Here is a 16,688-nt window from a genome sequence, read left to right as displayed (position 1 = left end):
TTGCATTCAAAAGCACAGTGTTTTGAGAAGAAGTCGCACAATGCAATTTCCGAAGGCTTATGATTGTCGATTTACTGCTGATTGCGTCATTATTTAAAGGTGCCGTATGCAGGATTGTGGCCAAAACTGGTACTGCAATCACATTCAAAATAGTGTAGAGCGTAGTATCCTCTACGCCTCCCCCCAGACTAGGGGTTGCCAGATCCAGCATGAGCGTCTACTACTAGCGTTTCCACTGATCCTTGCCACCACACCATAAATTTCATACAAAAAAAAAAATCATCACCAAATCATCATAAAATCCAAAAATATAAAAACACACACATATTAAAGAGTTGCAGTGCAGAGTTTCAAAAGAGAATATAACATTTAAAAAGTCAAAAGCCTTTTAGTCAAAGGCAGCAGTGAACAGGTGAGTCTTTAACCTTGACTTAAAAGAACTCAGACTCTCAGCAGACCTGATATTTTCTGGTAGTTTGTTCCAGATACACGGAGCATAGAAACTGAACACTGATTGTCCATGTTTAGTTCTGACTTTGGGAACACAGAGCAGACCTGCACCAGATGACCTGAGTGGTCTGGATGGTTCATACTGGACTAGAAGGTCTCTGATGGATTTTGGGCCTAAACCATTCAGTGCTTTATATGCTAACAAGAGAATTTTAAAGTCTATTTTCTGAGAGACAGGGAGCCAGTGTAGAGACGTCAGAACTGGACTGATGTGGTCCACTGTCTTGGTCTTAGTGAGGACTCGAGTCCTCCCCTAAGTATAATATATAATAGGCCAGTCAAATATATAATAGGCCACTCAAATGAAAGTTTGCAAAGATTCAGGAGATAGGGAAAAGGTAAATGAGCCTTTAGCCTAAAACACACAAGAATCTGGCGATACAATACAAATCACAATACTAGGATCACGATACGATATATCACGATACTGTTAAAAAAGCAATTTTTTTTTTTTTTTTATGATTTTTTTTCCTGGAAGGATTGAATTACACCAGAAATATGTACAAATACTAAACACACTTATTTCAGAACAGGATCTAATGCTGTATTACAAAATTTTTCTAATTCTCCCGGTTTCCAGAGGAACTAACATCTGCCTCTCAGACAGTAAAATATGCTTTTAGGATGCGTAAAATAACCATTATTTAATAAATAATAATAAATAAGACATAAATAATAAAGAAAACCAAAAAAACAAAATGAACCTCTGTCATATCTGCATTTGAATAAATACTTAAAAATATCGATACAGTACTTTTTAATATCGATAAAGTATTGTGAAATTAAATATCGCGATATATTGCAGAACTGATATTTTTAAACACCCCTAACAATGACAACATAAACATCATTTCGGGGCTGACACTTAGCTTTACAAATGCAAATATTCTGGCTGGACAACTGCTGTCAGTGATATCAGTATTTCAAATGAACATGATTCCTTAATGTCTGCTGACAGTCAAGGCCATTTTATAATGACTTAGAACATAATTCCTACATACTGCACCTTTAACACAGAAGAAAAGCTGGTCTTTACACATTCCCGCTTGGTATGAACATGATGGCACTAGTGAAAACAGGTGGTAGAAGAACCAGAATGTTCTCTACTCCTTTTAATTTCTTTAGAATGACAGAGAAGCCTCATCAGAGCAGATCGACCGTAAAACTCCACAGTTTCACCTGCGTCGTTCCTGCTCCGTAGATTATTATTATTAAAATGAACCGACATCATTTTACCAAATCACCAGGAGGCTCGATACGAAGCCAAACAGGATTTACTGTCAGAAATTCATGAAGCTTCACACCAAAAAACTAATTAAACACAATAAATTTTCAGCTCAGTGACGTTTAGATTCCAAATGCGCTCAACGTTTTCTCTGTTTTACTGCTTTTATAAACAATAACCCACCCATTAAAAAGAATAAATGCATCTATGGCTCAGGTTTGACCAGAGTTTTGTGAGTTAGAGGTCAGAGGTCACGGCGGCTACAAATCTGACTCTGTGCCATCATATTTTACTTTTTCCATGAAACATCTTTTTCCTCTTGTAGCTTATTTACCTCAAAATGGTGATTTACATCGGCCTTTATTAGTGTGATTTTAATGTATTTTATCCACTATGTTAGAACAGATAACAGTCATCCTTTAGCTCTTCCAGTTCTACTGCAGAAAACTCTAGTGTGAAACATGTGAAACCACCTCTTGCGTTTGTCACATTAAGAAGTTGAACCTGCGTTGTTGTTCATGTACATGTTGACAGGCATCGTGTGTATCTATGTGCCATCTGTCTTTGCACTTGGTCAGTATTGAAATGAACCGGCTGCGTCTGTATTCATAATTTAGTGAATCGCTAGTAACAAGTGGTCGCTCCTTCAGGCGTCTTCAGTCATTTGCGCTGCTTTAGTAAATCTGGCCCTCTGACTTGAAAGCAAAACCAGAGAGGGTGACACTAGTCCAGGTTTCAGTCTTCAGGGCTCGAATCCATACACTACACTTTTACTTAAAACTCCAGAAGACCTGACAGATCTGAACCCTGTAAAGCCTGAACTATTAAATCATTGACAGAAAATTCCAGTTCTTTGAAACTGGAGCCTTTATTGATCTTTAAGAACAACCCCAAAAAAATGTTTTTTCAAATATCAATTTCCATGTATGAGTTTCAGTTTTGTATCATATTTGATACATCGGGTCTCAATGCTCAATTATTATTTTCGAACAAACATGTCTAACAAATTGGTAATTCCTTTTCAAAATTGACAAAGTTCTGCCTCCTTCCTCATTAATTTAATCTTGTAGTGCACAGGTGTCAAACATGCGGCCCGGGGGCCAAATCTGGTCGGCCAAAGGCTCCATTCCGGCCCACGGGGATGAAAGTGCAAAACATTAACCTGAACAGTCAAGGTTGTCCAAATCATTTTGGTTCAGATTCCACATACAGACCAATGTGAAGTAAAAAGTAAAAAATAACACCATAACCCATAAATAATGACAACTACAAATTTTCTTTGTGAAAAATTACGGGGAAAAAATTCAAGTGGAAAAAAATAAGATTACACGGAAAATATTTACATTTACTAAACTATTCTTTCACAATAAAATGCAAAAGAATACATAAATATAAACAAAGACGAACAACCCGAAATGTGCAATTTGAACAATATTCTGCCTGTTAGTAAATGTTTTGTGCATTTATGGATCCACTGTGATCTGTAGTTGTGTTAATAATAACAGATGGAATATTGTAGAAATTGTTCAAATTTTAGTTCCAAACTCCAAAATTTTAACAATATTCTGCCTGTTACCAAATGTTTATGGAACACTGTGTGTAGTATACATGTATAAATAATAAGTCGAGGCAGAATATTGTTAAAATTGCACTAATTTTTCAAGTGAAATTTCTTTTTTTTTTTTTTTCAGGTTATTCACATCTTTTTTTGTAAAATGTAAATATTTTCAAAATTTAATTTTTTTTTTTTTGTACTAAAACAAAATGAAAAACATTGATTTGTCATTATTTATAGGTTATTAAGTCATTATTTTACTGGTCTGGCCTGCTTGAGATCAAATTGGGCTGAATATACGTAGGCCCTGAACCAAAATGAATTTGACACCCCTGTTGTAATGTTGCTGGAAAGGCCTCTTGTGAATGAATTCTTCCCCCTGGTGGATTATCTGTGTATTGCATGTATCTAATTAAAAAAAAAAACATGCTGATCGTGTAGAAGACTTCAAAACTCATATATCAAATATATTTTTGTTGTTATAGGGTTAATATGGGAATTAATAATAATAATAATAATAATAATAAATTACATTTATACAGCACTTTGCATTCAGCAGAATCTCAAAGTGCTGCAGAGAGAAGACAGTCCAATAAAAAAATAAAATACTGTATCAGGAATAAAAGACTAGGCGAATTAAACAGAGCATCATGGTGGCCCATAAAAAGCCTAAACAGGAATGTGTTAGCCCTTTTTTGAAGGAGTCCAGTGACTGAGGAGCTCTGAGGTGGTCAGGGAGGGAGTTCCAGATACGGGGGGTGGCAGAGGAGAAGGCCCGGTCACCCATGGTCCGAAGTAGGGATGTAACAATATGAAAATTTCATATCACGGTTATCATTATTATCGCGATATTTTTGAAATTGTGCTCAAAATGTTCAGAAAGTACTTATACACACACTGAAATAATTTAACCAAGTTGTATTTAAAAAATACATAATAATAAAATAAAATAATTGGCACAATGTACCTTCTGTTGCATAAACATTCAAGTATTAACCCTTAGTGGTCTGAGCCTATTTTGGCCGTTTTTCAGTCCTTTTGATTTTGCCTTTATATATCTACAGGGTGTCCCATAAGTCTCCATACATAGGAAAAATAAACGTTTCTTGACATAAATCATTTTTATTTATATAATATGCTCTATATGACTGCCGTTTTGTCGGGAACACATTTCAATGCGTGTCCTCCACTGCTGAAGAAATATAAAGAAATCCATGTTAGAACCGTATGTATTATGTCTCCTGTGTATGGAGACTTATGGGACACCCTGTATATAAACAAATGTTTACTATACCCATGTTTGGGATCTGTTTTTCAGCACAACTTCATTTATATCATCTTCCTATTATTTTTTTTTCACCTTAACCTACTATATCGATATAAAAGCCCAGAAAACACAAAAAAAAAAAAAAAAAAAAAAAAAAATCCGATTTGAAAAATGTCTAGAATTTATTGCGTAAATAACACACAGATGCTTAACAAACCTTTTCAAAGACTTTAAATGTGAATATTGGTTCTAAATATTAGGCATTTAATTAAAATTGTAATTCACCAAAACTATATTGAAATATTTGTCATAAATGCGTATCTTTACATCGGCATTTTCCCTTTAACCCATAAAGACCCAAACACACACCATCGACCCAAACCATCTACTGATCTAAACTATTTAATACCTGTTGTTCCATTAATCCTATCAATACAAGTAAATAATTGGTGTAAAATACAGTTCATCATCTTTTCATGGTCATCAGATATGACCCTTTTGGACGTTCAAAGGCTCTGTAGTTACCATGGAAACACCATCATCTTCTACAACATTGATTCACCAGTAAAACCCATGGAGTTGGATCAATGACAGTGGATGGAGATGGTTGTATTTAGATTTGGTTATTGATATCTTTGTGAAAAAGTCACTTTTTCTTCAGTTTTCTCTGGTTTTGATATAATAACCTTCAATTTTAATCTGAGCTTTTACGAACATCTACATGATCAGTGAATTAAATATAGGAAAATACATGATTTTCACTGAAAAAACACAAAATACAGAGGATAATGTTATAAAAAATGGTGATAAATCATTTGAAAAAAAGTTAAAATAGAGAAAAATTTATTTGGAAAGTGCCACAAAAGTAGCTCTGGGTCTTTATGGGTTAAAGTGCAGTAATCAAACACGGTTATCATGATAATTAGAATTTAAACTTTAATACTAACCGTCTGCAATTTTACCGCCGTTTATCGTTATACCGCTAATCGTTACATCCCTAGTCCAAAGTTTAGTTCTGGGGGGGGGGGGGGTGAATTGAATCCCATCCCCATCGTAACTTAAAACACCTAAAACAGACAGATTCAGCTAAATTCTAATGTTTTTTCTTTAATATTGTGACCTTTTAACACAGGCCTTAAACACTCAGATAACTTGAGCCTGAATTTTTTTTTTTTTTTTTTTTAATATAATTTGTGACCTGTGAAGCTCCATGCCGTACGTTTGACGCAGTATTTTGCAACTGTGTGAAACATAATGAAAAATCCAACTAAAGGAGAGCGATCCGTTCAGTGTGTGTTTCCGTCTGCATGTGAACTTACTGTGGTCTGCCAAAGGAAATGAGCTTTTAGCGAAGAGGTCGTTTGGCTCTTTAGACACGATAATGACCGGATACATGGTGGTTCTGTCATCTGTTCATATGTCGTATGTACTATTTGAATTCGTTTTCCCTCCCAGATCCTCGATCCAAACTGTCAGAGGAGCTCAACTATGCCAACGCTGCTGTTTTCTGATGGCTTTAGAATATTGAGGATTGTGTTGGCGTTGATTAGAAAGTTGTGAATCCTGTGTTAAAGCCATGACCAAACTGTTTAGATCATGTAAATCTACCTACATACTGTCATAATATCACCTTGTACAGCATACCAACTATTCACATTTTCAATTAGTGCCAAGACTGAATCAGTATTAGAATAATTGTAGGTAAAAAAAAATACTATTACATTCAGTAAACCAGTACCAGTTTGATTTGATTTCAGAGTTTTTTTTTCTTCACTTATTTCTCAGTTACTCCGTCGTAGCTGAGCGTTTAATGCGTTTAATATTTAACATTGATCATTGATATGTACATACATGTGAAATTATGGATCTGTTTAATAACTTTTTGATGTAATGTTTTTAAGGGATGTGCACTTAAACCTGCTTATTTATATGTACAAATGTTAATAGATTGGATTTGTAAAGGTGATGATTCTCCATCTATTTTTCTTAAAGAAAAAGTGATCCGATTTGTTTGAATAAACAAATAATGAATCGTAAAAGTCTGATTTAATGGATGATTATTGAGTTTGTAAATTTTCATTGTTTGGACAAAAGACTCGATGTACAGGGTTCGTACACATTTTTTTAAGGTCAAATTTAAGCACTTTTAAGAGTCATTTTCAAATTTTTCCAGCTCACACCTTAACCCTTTCATGCACGAATTATGAGAACCTTAGTCAAGATTTTTTCCTTCAGTGTTTAGCCATGAAAAAAACAATGCGATTGAGGTTTTTTTTTCTATGGAGTTACAAAAATATCCATGCATTTAATTTTTGAAGTAAAGAAACGTGTTTAAAACCCAATATCAGAAAGTGATATGAAAACAATGAAATAAAAACATTTTTAATGCTGCTAATCTGATGTCTTCTCACATTTTAACATATTCTAATGCTAGTAATTACTCACTTCATGGAGATAATATGCAAAAAAAAAAAAAAAAAACCTTGTCTAACAAATAACAATTGATTCACACTCAAACATGTTAGTGCAGATCAGGTTTATCAAGAACAGCAAAGTTACAGTAATGATCTGAATTACAGTGTATGGGATGGTACATAAGCGTCCACTGTGTTGGCTGATATGGAACTAAAACAACAAAACCCATTAATATATAAGAGAACAGCTGGAGAAGAACTGTCCACTGGAGTGGACAGTGCATGAAAGGGTTAAAAAAAACACGTATCAGCAGGAATACTGTACAAATACTCATGATTTTTTTTTTTTTTTACTTTTGAATATTTTCAAACTCTATAAATGTCTAAAACTATGCTTCATAAGAGCAAAAAGTTTAGAAATTAAAGAACACAAAATTTTATCCAAAAAAGGGAAGCTACTTGGCGTTCTTCAGGCACATATGGAGGTCAGACCTTGTCGCATTTAATAATATATAAAGAAATATAAAAATGGCTCGATAAATTACTTCATGTGCCAATACACGATACAAAAAAATTAAAAGGCATTATCTATGAAGTTATCTGTAAAATGTGACAAAAATGTTTTTTTGTATTGACATTTCTAACCATTTTAACTTAATTTTGTGTTAAAAACCCTAGTTATTTACTTAAACATTTAATTTTCCATACCATTCATTTATTAATTTTGTCCTTATTCAGATTTTTCCCTCTTTAATTTTTATCCCTGCATTTATTTTTGCATTTTCTTTATCTCTTTATGGCCCCAAAATTATGTATTTCTATATTTTGTTTTCATCTGACATTTATTAATTTATTTGCTTTTTTTTTTTTTTTTTTTTTTTATTCAGTCATATTTTTTTTTTTCCTTTTTTTTTTCTTTTTTTTTCTTTTTTTCCTTTCTTTATTCTCTCTATTTTTTCTATTTATTCTATTTAATTTAATAATTAATTTATTCAGTCATATTTACCTCCCCACTATTCTCCCTCTGGCATTTTATTCCTCTTTTTATTTCTCTTTCTTCCTATTTATTCCTGCGTCTCCATTTTTCATTTCTGTATGTATGTGTCATTAGTTGAGCTAAAGATAAATATAAAAATGACTCCATAAATTACTTGATGTGCCAATACACGATACAAAAAAATAAAATTAACAGCCATTGACTATGCCATTATCTGTAAAATGTGACAAAAATTATTATTTTTATTGTCATTTCTAACCATTTTCATTCAATTTTGTGTAAACACCCCCCCCCCCCCCCAAAAAAACAGTTATTTACTTAATTTTCCGAACCTTTTATTTATTAATTTTGTCCTTATTTATATTTTTCCTTCTTTAATCTTTATCCCTGCATTTATTTTTGCATTTTCTTTATCTCTTTATGGCCCCAAAATTATGTATTTCTATATTTTCATCTGAGATTTTATTAATTTACTGGCTTTTTTTTTTTATTCAGTCATATTTACCTCCCCACGATTCTCCCTCTTGCATTTTATTCCTCTTTTTATTTCTCTAAGCCTTTTTATTCCTGCGTCTCCATTTTTCATTTCTGTATGTATGTGTCATCATTTGAGCCAAAGATAAATATAAAAATGACTCCATAAATTACTTGATGTGCCAATACATGATACAAAATTTTTTTAAAAGCCATTGTCTAGGCCATTATCTGTAAAATGTAACAAAAAATATTCTTTTTATTGTCATTTCTAACCATTTTAATTTAATTTTGTGTAAAAAAAAAAACCCAAACAAACCAAAAAAACTAGTTATTTACTTTAACATTTAATTTTCCGAACCATTTATTTATTTATTTTGTCCTTATTCAGATTTTTCCTTCTTTAAATTTTATCCCTACATTTATTTTTGCATTTTCTTTATCTCTTTATGGCCCCAAAATTATATATTTCTATATTTTCATCTGAGATTTTATTAATTTACTGGCTTTTTTTTTTTTATTCAGTCATATTTACCTCCCCACGATTCTCCCTCTTGCATTTTATTCCTCTTTTTATTTCTCCAAGCCTATTTATAGCGTCTCCATTTTTCATTTCTGTATGTATTTGTCATCAGTTGAGCCAAAGATAAATATAAAAATGACTCCATAAATTACTTGATGTGCCAATACATGATACAAAAATTTTTTAAAAGCCATTGTCTAGGCCATTATCTGTAAAATGTGACAAAAAATATTCTTTTTATTGTCATTTCTAACCATTTTAATTTAATTTTGTGTAAAAAAAAAAAAACCCAAACAAACAAAAAAAACTAGTTATTTACTTTAACATTTAATTTTCCGAACCATTTATTTATTTATTTTGTCCTTATTCAGATTTTTCCTTCTTTAAATTTTATCCCTACATTTATTTTTGCATTTTCTTTATCTCTTTATGGCCCCAAAATTATGTATTTCTATATTTTCATCTGAGATTTTATTAATTTACTGGCTTTTTATTTTTTATTCAGTCATATTTACCTCCCCACTATTCTCCCTCTTGCATTTTATTCCTCTTTTTATTTCTCTAAGCCTTTTTATTCCTGCGTCTCCATTTTCCATTTCTGTATGTATGTGTCATCATTTGAGCCAAAGATAAATATAAAAATGACTCCATAAATTACTTGATGTGCCAATACATGATACAAAACTTTTTTAAAAGCCATTGTCTAGGCCATTATCTGTAAAATGTGACAAAAAATATTCTTTTTATTGTCATTTCTAACCATTTTAATTTAATTTTGTGTAAAAAAAAAAAACCCCAAACAAACCAAAAAAACTAGTTATTTACTTTAACATTTAATTTTCCGAACCATTTATTTATTTATTTTGTCCTTATTCAGATTTTTCCTTCTTTAAATTTTATCCCTACATTTATTTTTGCATTTTCTTTATCTCTTTATGGCCCCAAAATTATATATTTCTATATTTTCATCTGAGATTTTATTAATTTACTGGCTTTTTTTTTTTATTCAGTCATATTTACCTCCCCACGATTCTCCCTCTTGCATTTTATTCCTCTTTTTATTTCTCCAAGCCTATTTATAGCGTCTCCATTTTTCATTTCTGTATGTATTTGTCATCAGTTGAGCCAAAGATAAATATAAAAATGACTCCATAAATTACTTGATGTGCCAATACATGATACAAAAATTTTTTAAAAGCCATTGTCTAGGCCATTATCTGTAAAATGTGACAAAAAATATTCTTTTTATTGTCATTTCTAACCATTTTAATTTAATTTTGTGTAAAAAAAAAAAACCCAAACAAACAAAAAAAACTAGTTATTTACTTTAACATTTAATTTTCCGAACCATTTATTTATTTATTTTGTCCTTATTCAGATTTTTCCTTCTTTAAATTTTATCCCTACATTTATTTTTGCATTTTCTTTATCTCTTTATGGCCCCAAAATTATGTATTTCTATATTTTCATCTGAGATTTTATTAATTTACTGGCTTTTTATTTTTTATTCAGTCATATTTACCTCCCCACTATTCTCCCTCTTGCATTTTATTCCTCTTTTTATTTCTCTAAGCCTTTTTATTCCTGCGTCTCCATTTTCCATTTCTGTATGTATGTGTCATCATTTGAGCCAAAGATAAATATAAAAATGGCTCCATAAATTACTTGATGTGCCAATACATGATACAAAAAAAAAAATTAAAAGGCATTGTCTAGGCCATTATCTGTAAAATGTGACAAAAATTATTATTTTTATTCTCATTTCTAACTGTTTTAATTTAATTTTGTGTAAAAAAAAACAAAACAAAAACCTAGTTATTTACTTTACCATTTAATTTTCCGAACCTTTTATTTATTAATTTTGTCCTTATTTATATTCTTCCTTCTTTAATCTTTATCCCTGCATTTATTTTTATGTTCTCTTTATCTCTTTATGGCCCCAAAATTATGTATTTCTATATTTTCATCTGAGATTTTATTAATTTATTGGCTTTTTTTTTTTATTCAGTCATATTTACCTCCCCACGATTCTCCCTCTTGCATTTTATTCCTCTTTTTATTTCTCCAAGCCTATTTATAGCGTCTCCATTTTTCATTTCTGTATGTATTTGTCATCAGTTGAGCCAAAGATAAATATAAAAATGACTCCATAAATTACTTGATGTGCCAATACATGATACAAAAATTTTTTAAAAGCCATTGTCTAGGCCATTATCTGTAAAATGTGACAAAAAATATTCTTTTTATTGTCATTTCTAACCATTTTAATTTAATTTTGTGTAAAAAAAAAAAAAACCCAAACAAACAAAAAAACTAGTTATTTACTTTAACATTTAATTTTCCGAACCATTTATTTATTTATTTTGTCCTTATTCAGATTTTTCCTTCTTTAAATTTTATCCCTACATTTATTTTTGCATTTTCTTTATCTCTTTATGGCCCCAAAATTATGTATTTCTATATTTTCATCTTACATTTTATTAATTTACTGGCTTTTTATTTTTTATTCAGTCATATTTACCTCCCCACTATTCTCCCTCTTGCATTTTATTCCTCTATTTATTTCTCCCAGCATATTTATTCCTGGGTCTCCATTTTCCATTTCTGTATGTATGTGTCATCATTTGAGCCAAAGATAAATATAAAAATGGCTCCATAAATTACTTGATGTGCCAATACATGATACAAAAAAAAAATTAAAAGGCATTGTCTATGTCATTATCTGTAAAATGTGACAAAAATTATTATTTTTATTCTCATTTCTAACTGTTTTAATTTAATTTTGTGTAAAAAAACAAAACAAAAACCTAGTTATTTACTTTACCATTTAATTTTCCGAACCTTTTATTTATTAATTTTGTCCTTATTTATATTTTTCCTTCTTTAATCTTTATCCCTGCATTTATTTTTGTGTTCTCTTTATCTCTTTATGGCCCCAAAATTATGTATTTCTATATTTTCATCTGAGATTTTATTAATGTATTGGCTTTTTTTTTTTTTTAATTCAGTCATATTTACCTCTCCAGTATTCCCCCTCTTGCATTTTATTCCTCTTTTTATTCCTTCAAGCCTATTTACTCCTGGGTCTCCATTTTCCATTTCTGTACGTATGTGTTGTTATTTGAGCTGAAGATTAACATAAAAATGGACCTGGAGTCGACCTGAGAGCACCCACTAATTTTTTTTTGTTTGACATAAAGTTTTATAAAATGTGTGAGATGTATCTTACGTTAAATGGAAGATGAAATCTTGCTCTAAGCTGTGAGATGACCATCATACATCATGAACCAAAATGGAAAAGGAGAAATGAAATATTCGGGGATATCAGGGTTGTTTCAGGTTTGCGTGCGCTGAACTTGGAGAAACAGTCAGATTCTCAGAAAAAAGATCTTATCTTGCAGCTTTGTGGTAAAAGCGAGCTGAGTTAATCTTGATTATGAATTTAGGGACTTTCTGTGGTCAAGAATTGCGCAAGTGTTCAAACTAGACGTACTTACGGAAACTCTTTTGTGGTTAAACTATGCAGTGTAAGCTAAATTACTGGTGCAAATGTCAAACCAAGGTGTGATTAACTCAGGTGAACTTTCAAATGTGGTTTTTCTTAGAATTAGCTTACGTGGAGTTATTGTCGTAAGCTGTGATGTGTTTTACCAAGCAACAACTGTCAAAACCAATCATATGTGAATGTTGACTTTACGTAACCAAATATGGAAGTCTTCCAAGTGACTGAAGACTATAAAATGTGATAAAGAAGATTTTCACGTAGAGAAACAAAGTCTGAGACGAATAGTGTGTTTGATGCTAGACTAATTGATAACTAACTTCTTTCTTTTTCTATTTTTGCCTGAAGCAATAAATCAAGTTTTATTTTAACTTCTTAAAACCTCAAACCTTCTCTTTGGTGAATTCTTCCATTTCTCCTGGTTTGGTCCTTCCATCCGAAACATAACTGGTGAGTTAATAATTTAAATTATGCGACCCTCCCTCTGGTGCAGCCCGGGTTTAACTGGACAGCTGTTTTTACCGAAGTATTGGAGTAAGGTGGACGAACACCGGCGGTCATGTGTTTCGCATGGGCACGCAGTTTAAATCAGAGCAAAGTGAAAATAGTTACCCGGTGTTTAAAATATAAAGATATCTGACGTGGTAAATTCATTAACCGAAATTAATTGTGTTTTTTGAGATTTACTGTTACTGGGGTGTTCAATAAAGTTATCTACAGTCGCTGTCTTGCAGTCAGAGTGTTATTGTCCGGCGGCAGACCCAAAATACACAGAGCTGGAGTCTTGGACAGCTGCATTTGAAACAAATCATTTAAGAGGGTAACAACCCCTTCCCACAGTTGTACATTTTTTTCACAAGAATATAACATGTGTACAAGAGATCCCACTTCCTTCTGGCACCTCTAGCATTTATCACTGTCCCTAAGTTTTAGTTTGGCCATTTTACTAAGTGTCCAGTGGTTTCTATTTAACAATTTGTACTGAATTAGCTGAGATTGTGCTTCACGAGAACAGTTATGCCAGGATGCAACCAACTTCATCCACCTACAGTCTACTCTCGTTAAACCGCCCGCCGTTATACCGCCATTTTCGCTCACCGCCGACCAAAACCATTGCACAAAAATCCCCAATGCATTATTCCATTAGCTACCGCCATTTCCGCCTATCGCCATCCGCCAGCCCAGTTCCATGCACAAACAACACTTATACCATTGATTTCCCGACCGTTATACCGCCAGCGTGATTGCCATCGAGTACACATAAATTTTAACAATGTACTGAAACAAACGCGCCAGACGCTGATCGCGACAAGCTACGAGTAGGTCTACGGAACGGCCACCGTTCATTTATCGCAGAACACTCAGTAGGTCAGGATGTCGGGAAGAGGACGTGGGATTAAGCCAAAGCCTCAAGATGATGGGGTGTCATTTCCCGACACGGTATAATAATGCTTAAAATGTTTCCCCACTTTAAATGATGCCTTACAACATAACAGAATCAAGATTTATTTAGAAACGCAATTAGAACGGGTTAACGGAGGCAGCATAGACATCATATAGTAAAGACATGCACATTATGGACGCAACCCGTTGTAACGTCATTTTCGCTATACCGCCAATTTGGCCGTGAACGGAAGTTGGCGGTATAACGAGAGTAGACTGTATCTGCTGAAATCTGTTCTCCCACGTCTTTCTCCCAGCACATTCTCAGCCCCTCCAAATGGGGGGATCGTGCCTCCCTGAAAAGTTCATAAAATTTAGAAGCTCCATGTTTTTTATGTCTAGTTACAAGGACTAACTCTTGAATCCTGGTCACAGGGTCAGGGTTCCTCCCCCGGGTAGTTTTAATACAGTGCCCAATCTGTATGAATTTCCAAAACTCCTCTTGTCTAAGGTTAAATTTTTGCTTAATTTCATCAAATGACATCAATCCATTTTCGCTGAGTAAGTCACAAAGCAAGTTTATTCCAGCTATGGCCCATTTCTCCCATATAACAGGTTTTTTGCCAATTAATATTTTTTCAATAAAGTTATCTGTAAAATGTGACAAAAATGTTTTTTTGTATTGACATTTCTAACCATTTTAATTTAATTTTGTGTTAAAAACACTAGTAATTTACTTTAACATTTTATTTTCTTTACAAATTATTTAATTTTGTCCTTATTTATATTTTTCCTTCTTTAATTTTTTATCTTTATGTTGTTGTCTATTTACATTTTCCTAATCTCTTTATGGACTCAAAATTATTTATTTCTATATTTTATTTTCATCTGGCACTTTATTATAGTTTTTTTTTTTTTTTAATTCAGTCATATTTACCTTTCCAGTATTCCCACTCTAGCATTTTCTTCCTCTATTTATTTCTCCAAGTCGGTCTCCTTTTTCCATTTCTGTGTGCGTGTCATTAGTTGAGCCAAAGGTTAACATAAAAATGGACCTGGAGTCGACCTGAGAGAACCCACTAATTTTCTTTTTAGACATGAAGTTTTATAAAATGTACAGGGTGGGGAAGTAAAATTTACAATATTTTGAGGCAGGGATTGAAAGACAGTGTATGACCAATTAGTTTATTGAAAGTCATGAGAATTTATTTGCCACATGAAAACTGACATAATAGAAAATGTTTTTATTCTATGTGTCCTCCTTCTTTCTCAATAACTGCCTTCACACACTTCCTGAAACTTGCGCAAGTGTTCCTCAAATATTCGGGTGACAACTTCTCCCATTCTTCTTTAATAGTATCTTTAAGAAAGTCGACATTGCTGTGTGATGTTCTATTGGTAGCATGTTCTAAAACGCCCCAAACAGCAGAATCCAGAGGGTTTAGATCTGGGCTAGAAGGCGGACATAAACATGATTCCCAAAAATTGCTAAAGTTGGATTTGTTGCTGTTGTCAACAAGTGTTTTGGTGTTCTTGTGTAAGATTTTAACCTCAAATCATATTTTACTGCATTTCTAACGGTCTTGTTGTCTACCTCAAGTTCAATTGCCATTTTTCTCATGGATTTGGTTGGATCCTTTAGGACAGGGGTCTCAAACATGCGGCCCGGGGGCCAAATGTGGCCCGCCAAAGGTTCCAATGCGGCCCGCAGGATGAATTTGCAAAGTGCAAAAATTCCACAGTCAAGGCTGTGGAACTCATTTTAGTTCAGGTTCCACATACAGACCAATTTGATCTACAGCCAAATAATAACAGCAGAAGAACCGACAAAAAAGAATGACTCCAGATTTTGCCTATAAATAATGACAACTTCAAATTTTTGTCTTTGTTTTAGTGCAAAAAATAACATTAAATCATGAAAATATTTACATTTACAAACTATCCTGAAACAATAAAACGTGAATAACCTGAACAATATAAACAACCTGAAATGTCTAAAGAAAATTAAGATAAACTATTTTATGCCTTTTGCTAAGTGTTTAGTGTCTTTGTAGATCTGATCCATAATGCACATGTAGAAATGATAAGTTGAGGCAGAATATTGTTAAAATTGCACTGACTTTCCTTAAGAAATTTCAGTTTTTTCAGATTATTCACATTTTTTTGTTTGGATAGTTAATAAAAGTAAGTCTTTTCATAATTTAATGGGGGTTTTTTTTGCACTAAAACAAAGACAAAAATTTGGAGTTATCATTATTTACAGGTTATTATGTTATTATTTTACTGGTCCGGCCCACTGGAGATCAAATTGGGTTGAATGTGGCCCCTGAAAGAAAATGAGTTTGAGACCCCTGCTTTAGGATTTTGGATTTGAGAGCTTTAATAAAAGCTTTGGTACGTTTTTTGTTGCTTCCTCCACTTCCAGACTTTCTCGTAATAGTTTTGCTCATAGTCATTCTCTTCTTTCCATTATAAACAGTCTTTATGGACACTCCAACTATTTTTGAAATCTCCTTTGGTGTGACGAGTGCATTCAGCAAATCACACACTCTTTGACGTTTGCTTTCCTGATTACTCATATGGGCAAAAGTTTCTGAAAAGGTATGGATAATAGTGTTAGGTATGATTATGACATCAATATATGTTTGGTTTCAAAACAATTGACGTAGTGCCTGCTGAGAAAAAACAACTAAATGTTCATTGTAAATTTTGCTTCCCCACCCTGTATGTAAGTAGCTTTGGATATAATTGTAAGCATTTTCAAGTACTTTTCAGACCTTAAACACAAAATTGAAGTTCAAGTATTTTCAAGGACTTCAAGCACCCGTACGAACCCCG

The sequence above is a fragment of the Sphaeramia orbicularis genome, chromosome 21 (assembly GCF_902148855.1).
Source record: "Sphaeramia orbicularis chromosome 21, fSphaOr1.1, whole genome shotgun sequence".
Taxonomy (NCBI): Eukaryota; Metazoa; Chordata; class Actinopteri; order Kurtiformes; family Apogonidae; genus Sphaeramia; species Sphaeramia orbicularis.
Note: the sequence above shows the minus strand (reverse complement) of the source record.